The sequence below is a fragment of the Pezoporus flaviventris genome, unplaced genomic scaffold, assembly GCF_033815535.1.
Source record: "Pezoporus flaviventris isolate CSIRO_AGI_PZ_B2104156 unplaced genomic scaffold, CSIRO_AGI_Pfla_v1 ptg000007l, whole genome shotgun sequence".
In the NCBI taxonomy this organism is placed as follows: domain Eukaryota; kingdom Metazoa; phylum Chordata; class Aves; order Psittaciformes; family Psittacidae; genus Pezoporus; species Pezoporus flaviventris.
Window position 1 is genome coordinate 84,093,040 of NW_026892555.1, and position 8,638 is coordinate 84,101,677.

Sequence of the window (8,638 nt, forward strand, 5' to 3'; positions counted from 1 at the left end):
CGGGGGAGTGGGAAAGTCAGGGAAGGAAAGAGGGGATGAGAGCACGTGAGTTAGATGCCAAGTGCAAAGTTAAGGAAGGTCTTGGGAATTCTTGGAGTTTGTAGGAGATAACTTCTTGTCACAGGCACTCAGTGAGCCAGCCTAGACTTGCTATTTGTGAATAGAGAAGAACTCATGGGGGATGTGACGGTAGGTGGCTGTCTTGGCCACAGTGGTCATGAAATGGTTGAGTTTAAAACTGTCAGTGCAATAAGGAAAAGGGACAGCAGAGTTGCTACCCCAGACTTCAGGAGAGCAAACTTTAAGCTATTCAGGGGGCTGTTTAGTAGAGTACCCTGGGAATCTGCCTTAGAGGGTAGGAGTCCACAGGTACTAGTCAGTTTTTAAACAGCACAGGAGCAGTGGCTAGAAAGCAGGGCAGTAATGGGGGATGAAGGGCCTGTGCAGAAGCTTGCAGATATTTTGGCAACCCAAAATAAGAAAAGCTCCTTTCAGTGACAAAATACAGAATAAGAAAACAGCTGCTTTGCAGACAAAAATGGCTGCTCTCTCTTAGCGTAAGCTGGTGGTGGCTTCTGCAAAAGCCTCCCAAAGCTCTTCCTTACAGCTAATGGCTTGAGCCTATAGAATACACAGGCAGCTCCACCATGCACTTAGTCCAAGATGCAGCCTAAACTGAATGAGCTGGGTTGGCCAGAAATAGAGGGCAGGGTTGGCCGTGGCTGTGCGCAGCCATTCGGGATGGGGAAAGGAATGCACCAGTAACTGGCTCCAGTTCTGCACTGCCTCCAGCCTGCCTCGCAGAGGGGTTTCAGTGCTATTACTCATGGCAATGGCTCCTGCAAGCCCCAGGTTGGTGATTTTGTGTGCAGGAGCCTCGGCTTTCATTTGCTTCTCATTCAGAGCCCCTTTGCCAGCGTGAACCCCAGCTGCTGGTGCCACTTCCTTGGCTGTGTGTGGTCTTTTTGCCGAATCCTGCCGGGTTTTATTTTTGGTTACCATCAGAAAGGAGCTGCAGAATAATTGCTCTTTCACTGTCCTCCTAAATAGGCCACGCTGCTCGTCTGCATAAACGTTCTCTTCATGCATCTTGTCACTCTGCCTCGCAGGCTTCCTTGGAGGGGAAAAAAACCCCAACCCACTTAATTTCTTAAAAAGATGCTTTTTCTTCCTCGTGAATCGCCCTTGCTCTTTACGATAGCCGGCAATTGGCCCCAAAGGATGAATACTAAGCAGCTTTGCCAAGGTGCAATTCAGTTGTAAGACATCCCATATATCCGGGGCTGTCCTGGAAGACCTTGAGGGCAGTGGGATTGAAGCCAGGGAGCAAGGCCACCTTGGCAGCTCCACCCCACTCAAGCACTTGACCTCAAACCAAAGCTAGGTTTTCACCACTGGTGTGCAAATCCTGGTGACACTGGGGGGGAAGGGGGGACGACTGCCCATGGGTGCCAGTCAGTCTGCTCCAGGATGAAAGATTTTGCTGTCAAGCTATTCAAAGGGAAACATCCTGAGGCTGAATTCTGCTGGTGTGCACCAGTTCCTGCTCCGGAGGCCAGCCCGTGCCTCGGCTCGCCTCAGACCTGCAGGAAGGGAGGGAGGGATGGAGGCAGCCCTGGGGGAAGGGTAGAGAGGCACAAAACAGGCTTTTACAAAGCTGCCCGCAGTGCCCCTGCCCTGCTGCTCCTTGCCTGCGTGCCCAGAGGCAAACGTGATCGTCTCCAATGCAATAGGATTTGGCCGGAGCATGCAAAGCTCCAGCTCCACCATGAAGCACAACACTAAGGCATATTCCTTCCTTGCTAAACTACTTGCCTGCAGAGATCACACAACTGATTGTGTCTAATACCATTTACGTGACCTGATTATTTATCAGAATGAAAGCTGGCTCAGTGCTGGTTAGCTCTTATTGTGATGTTTTCCCAGTGCACAGAGGCCACCCTGAAGGAAAGACTGTCCCATGCGCCATGCTGGGCTGAAGCCCATGTCGTTCTCGCAGAGCCAAGGCGGAGCTTGTTACAGAAACAGAAGAAAAAGGTCTAAGTTGAGAAAAATGAAGCACGTGGAAGAGGTGGATGCATGTGGGAGCAGCACCCATGCCTGGAGGGGTGAAGAAAGCAGTGGGTGAGAAGCTGCTTGGCTCACCTTGTGTGACTCTGCATATTCAGAGGAAACAAGGAGTGGCACAAAAGCATGACCTGAGATCGCTGCTGCAGGCTGTGCTTTGCTTTACAGGCATTGAAGGAAGGGCAAGCACAGGTTTTGTGTTCTAAAATGGTGAAGAGGAATGTAGAGGCTTAAGAGACATCCTGAGATTCCACTCCAAGACCACAAACTGTACCATCAGCCACAGCTCACTGCAGACTTCTGTTCCAGGCTGCCCAAGCTCCATTACAGAGGTAAATAGGTTGGACTTTGTCCTTCTCTCAGTAAAAGGTTGTTCTGGAGCCTCCTTGCTCTGACAGGTAGAAACCAGATAAGAAGATGGGAGCAGCCACATGGGGTCAGCTGAAGGATCCTTCTGAGTGTCATACGTCCAGCATTAGTCCGTAGCGTATTCAAACAGGAAAACCAAAATCTCTTAGTAGAAGTTAGAATATAGCCAAACCAAACAAATTATCAGCCTCCCTGGCAGAAAACGCTTGTCATTTAGGTATTAGATTTAGGTTAGATATAGAAAAGAAGTTCTTTACTGTGAGTGTGGTGAGGCTCTGGCACAGGTTGCCCAAAGAAGTTGTGGATGCCCCATCCGTAGCAGTGTTCAAGGCCGGGTTGGACAGGACTTGGAGCAATTTGGTCTAGCATGAGGTGTTCCTGCCCACGGTCGGGAGTTGGAACTGGCTGAGCTCTAAGGCCCCTTCCAACCCAAATCATTCTATGAGTCTATATGCTTCTATGATTGTGAGGCCACATCTAAGCATACTGTGTCCAGCTGTAGGGTCCTTAGTACAAAAGGAGCATTGACACACCCAAGTAAGTCCAACAGAAGTATGTGGTGTACCAGGAGAGGATGAGAGAATTGGGTGTCCTTCCAGCCTGAAGAAGAGCAGGTTAAAAGGAGACTTTCTGTCTGTAATTAACTTACAGGAAATACAGAAGTAGGGTCATCTTGGAAGTGCACAGCGAAAGGATGAGGGGCTCAGACCAGAAGTTACATACAAGGGAATCCAAGTCAGACATTAGTAAACAGTTTTCATGGGGATGGTGTTCAAAACATCTCCTGTAGAGACGTGCAAAACTCTCCCAAAGGCTTTCTCTGATGTTGAAGCTGGCTGTGCTTTGTGTAGGGACTGATCCAGATAGTCCCTTCCAACCTTAGTTATTGTGTGATTCTATGTTTTGTCTATAAGTACACCAGATTTTATTTCCTCATTTATATGTACACCTGTAGTTCAGGCAACTACAAGTATAATGACCATTGTCCAACACCTCCCATTTTCACTTCTTGTAATGTTACCAGATGGCATTTGTTTAGGTTGGAATTGTCAGAGAAGCTCTTTGTGCAGCATCTTTTCTTCCAGTACATTCCTCTTTTTCCCTTTGCTGTTCCAGTTTATGAGCTCTAAGAACAGGATTCCTGAAAAGGTTATGACCGAGAGCCAGGTGGTGGCTTGGAAACCAGGCAACATCTCCAGCAGATGTGGCTTAGAGGGTTATCAGGCAACTGATGCTCCAGCTATGCTGGTGATCAAGGTCCATGCTTGAGCTCAGCTCCTGGGTCTCCTCTCCATAGCGACTCTCTTTTCTGGATGGTGTCACTGGCAGCCACATGCAGGTGTTTGTGAGTACCAGCTAGTGTTGGTGGGAGCCCTGCTCCACCACATCTGAACTCTGGCCCCAGGGGATGCCCGTGGCTTGCACAGTGACTCTGCATTTGCACACCGAGACCAAAACCAAGATCTTGGCATCAAGAAGATCAATCGGGCAATTACAAACTAAGATGGGACAGGAGGTCCAGAAGGCCAAAAGGAAGTAGGTCCTTCCCCTCTGCCCCCCACAGAAACCAATTGCTCTGAATTCACTGCTGTTTGAACTCAGCTGCATCCCGCTTGGTTAAAATGGCTATGACCTCCACACAGCCCTCTTTGTGCTGCTTTAACTGCATCAGGTGAAAAACATATATGATGGGCTCTAGGGCACGGGCAAGCCCTACAGCATAACTGTCCATATTGTTCTTTTTGCAGCCTGTCCTCTAACCCTTTAATGCAGAAGGCAGTACTTAAAACACCCAGTCATACCATACCCAAAGGACCAACACTCTCACTTGTGAACCCTTCATGAACCCAGGAGAAAATCAGGGGTTTAAAAAGCCCAACAAAACCATATTTCATGTCCTCTATGTCAGCAGATCTGAGGGGGCAGGGTTAGGCATTTGGGATAAAAAAACAAATAAAATAAAAATTGCAGTGTAGGATTCCCTGCAGGGGATGAGGTTTCATTTTAAAACTTTAACCAAGCATGGAAATATTAGAATATGCTTCTTGGAGATGAAGTATTCTGGCACAAATTTAGGAAGAAAGAGCATAAGGCTGGGCCTCGAGAGACTTCAGGATTCTGGTCTTCTCTACCACCATTCAGACTGCAGTGTGACCATCTCCTGCTTTGCTCTGCCTTCTCACTTCAGCATGAACTGAGGACATAAGTACAGTTTAAGGCCTATTTGTTCAGCTTTCTCTCTTTTATTGGTGCCTGCTCATCTTCAGGGTGCTGCAAAAGCTCTGGGATGAGGACTGGTCCCTACGTGTTTGTAAAATGATGAGCTCTGAACTTTATTGCTCTTCTCCAAGGGACATTACAAAGAGTTGAGTTGCAATGTGCTCGTTTGGCTGTGTCCAGCATTGCTGGCCACAGCTGGAGGTCTGTGGCTGTAAAGTGCGATATCACTGTTAATGACACAGAGCCCTGCTCCCTGCACAGCTCTGCATCCTTGTATGCACATCCACAACAAGCATGGTAGGAGGCATGGAAACTAGGTGTCCCCTTCTTCTTTTCAGCAAATAAAAGAGTGTTGAGCTAAGCTTGATTAGAATAGAAGACCCCTCATAATATCAGACTGTGTGTTCCCATGGCCACAGTGAAGTTGCCACTTACTCAGTCCCACAGCCTGGCAGCTGTGACCTCCATGTGCTTTTGTACAGTGGTGTCTGGCTCACTTCCTTATCCCTCCTATGACCCTAGCTCCACTGCATGTGTGAGGGCAGCAGGAGCAGGTTTTCTCCTGCTCTTTGATGTGATATGATGTGAATGACCCAGGGTTTATGAAACCCGTGTGGAAAAGTTAGGAGTGGAAAGCAGAGCCAGCCCAGTAGTTGCAGACCTGACAGGCAATTTGTGTTTCTTTTGCAAGACTCATTCTGGGCTCAGGACATGTAGGGTTTCAGTACTGCAGGGCAAGGGCTGGCCACCTTTCCTGTGTGTAAAATGGCATCCATCCATGCAGTTCAAATACAAAATCAAGGAGGTCACAGGCCTCCTTCAGTTTCTGACCTCATTTTCCTCATGCTGTGCAGGGAAAGGAGGATTGTTCCATTTGCCCAAACAAGCAAGTGGTGTTTGGTGTATCTGTACACAGTTGGGCAGGGAGAGGTTATGTATGGTGTACAAATAGGCTTGTGCTTGCAATGCAGCTTTGATTGCACAGTTGTATTGCAGATGGAGGTGACACCAAATCATATTGTGTAACAACAGAAGGTTTTTCCAGAGTTACACAACAGCTGGATCCTGTACTGGAGATCAAGAAACAAACTAATTGATCTCAGGTAATGAAGCATGCTCTAGGCACTGGGAACTTCATACATTACATACACACCCCATTTCTTCCACCCTGAAACTGTCCCGACATAGATGACATTTTGATTTGGTTTGCTTCAAGGTTAATGTGCTTGGTGTAATTGAGGGAACACAAATAACCATGCTGGACTAACACATGGTGCTTGCTACAGTGGAAGGTGCAAGGTGTCTGATAGCCTTTCGCAGAGACCCCAGCTGTGAGCAACAGGTGAAAAATAGTCAAAGCAACAGCAGAACCCCAGCTAAGTGCATCAGGTGATGGTGACAGCTCAATAAAGCACGTTTGCACATGTGGTCACAGTGAGGCTTAAATTTACCACTTTGAATAGCCAGGGGAAAACTTTTAAACCCTTTGCTTCCCCAAGATATATCAGACACATCCAGGGCCACTCATGCCACCACAAGAGCACATCCTAGGGGAAAAAAAGGGGGTGGGGGGGTGAAGTGCGTGACATAACTAAAACACATCAGCTGCTCCTATTTATCTGGCTTGTAGAAAGAGGGGCATTTTAGAGGTACCCTGGTGAGCTCTGGTTTGGAATCTTTTCCCATTGCTGTAAATCCCTTGCAGTCACAGTGTCTTGATTATTTCAGGGACACAGATGATGCTGCCATCTTCTGATGTGTCCCCAGTAAACTCTCTTCTAGGGGACAGCCACCTAGATTCAGCTGGGAGCCCCATGAGGCCAGACTAGGAGGACTGAAGACATAACATTTCTCTCTGCATGACAGACGTTGAAAGGTTTATAGCAAATGCACCACAGATGCCTCAGTCAGTGTTCAGCCTCTTGCTGCAGAAACACCCCTGCAAGGCAGCACTGGTGGCAAACATAGATTTGGTGATACAAAATCACAGAATGGTTTGGGTTGGAAGGGACCTTAAAGCTCACCCAGTTCCAACCCCCTGCCATGGGCAGGGACACCTCCCACCTTACCAGGTTGCTCAAAGCCCTGTCCAACCTGACCTTGAACGCTGCCAGGGATGGGGCAGCCACAGCTTCTCTGGGCAACCTGTTCCAGTGCCTCATCATCCTCACAATAAAGTTCTTCCTTATATCCAACTTAAACCTCCCCTATGTAAGTAAGTTTGAACCCATTTCCCCTTGTCCTATCACTAAAAGAAACCCCACACACCAACAAAACAAAGGCAGTGTTACTACAGAGACCCGAGTTACTGCCTACTCCAGGAAATGCAGAAGATGATCTCTGCCATACATGGAAGCCAGGGAGAGCTTGGCATTGGAGTCAGGTGGGGAAAATGGACAAGAAAGAGGTCACACTCTCAAGTGAAGCCTTCAGCCACCAAATGCCCTGCTAAGGAGGTAAGGTTCATGAAGATGGGGAAGTCCACTGTTGTGATATGAGGTTTATTTGCCCCTGGAGCTATAGCATGACACTGGTGCATATAACATTAATTGAAAATGTGTGTCAGGACTTACGCAATACCGCAGTAAATACCGAATTCATACCAATGCTCCATCACAAGAGAGGGTTCACATGGAGTCATGAGATTTCACCTCTTGTTTGCAGTCTATGCATTTTATACCAGCTCTCTTTGATTAAATTAAGCATACATCATGGTTTTATAGGACAGCAGGAGCTTTTCATAAATTGTCTTGGCGAGAAAGAATTCCTCTCAAGACATACAAGTGAAAACAGCATGGGTTTTTCCATAACCACAAAATAATTGCTCTAGATAAATTACTGTGCCAAACAGAACCTGTTCTCTTTATATCTTCTGTTTCTTGGTAAACACGGTGCTCGCTGCAGTGAGGAGCATTTGAAAGGCAAAATTTTGTGATAGAAGATGTTATCAGAGGTATATTTGTGTTCACAGGGCACATTACTGACAGTTGCTCTGTGCTTCATGACAAGCACAGGGAATAATAAATTACCAGGAAAATGTTTCTGTTCCATAAAAGAGTGTTTATGCCCCTCAGTCAGAACCTGACCATACTCACTGCAGCTGGTCAGAAGAGTTTTCTGTGTATTTTGTAACAGCTTTGAATTGGTTTTACTTCCCTGCATTTTTTGTTTATCTTTTCTTAAAATACATCACAAAACCCTTTCCAGAGGCTGCTGTCTGATTGGTTTTTAGAAGCACAAATGTCGGAGGAGGATGTTACCAGGATTTACATTGTACCAGTCCAGATCCTCACTCTGCCTCGGGCAGGTCCAGTTCCCGTGAGCACCTGAGGTTCAGCCAGTAATGCCATTCTTGTTTTCCTTTTTGTCCCTTTCTTTGAGCTGATTCACCACCTTTGTCATCCCTGCACACCGGGTCATGTTCTGCTGGGAGCAGGAAGCCTCACTCCTGCTGCAGAAGAAGGTACACAACTGCATGTGTTACAACTGGGATTGAGAGGTTAGAAAACTGCTTTCAGTCAGCTCTTGTTGCGTGGCTACCATGTATGTGGAAGCAGGTAAAAACCCTCAGGTTATAATTCCTCGTCTCCCTCATTTTCTTATTTTCAAACCCTAAATGACCCAGATGGAAAGAAAAGCGCCTGCGCTTTGCTCACCCGCAATTAAGGAAGGAAACAAGTTTAAATTGCGTGTTTGTGTGGGGTAAAGGGAGGACTTGTGCATCCCAGGCTGCCCCCAAAATTACTGCTAATAGTCCTAAACAGTGTTTTGCAACCGGGCTCTCGACAAGCAATATGCTGCCGTCAGAAGGCACGCCTGCATACTACCGCCAAAATGGCAGCGTGCTTTTGCATGTATCATGCTATTGTTATTATAATGGAAAATAACTAGCTGTAAACAAATTATATGGCTCGATACATCCCTTTAGTGAGTTCAGCTGCATACCTAGTGGTAGGTAAAAGGTAAAACAACAGCACTAGAC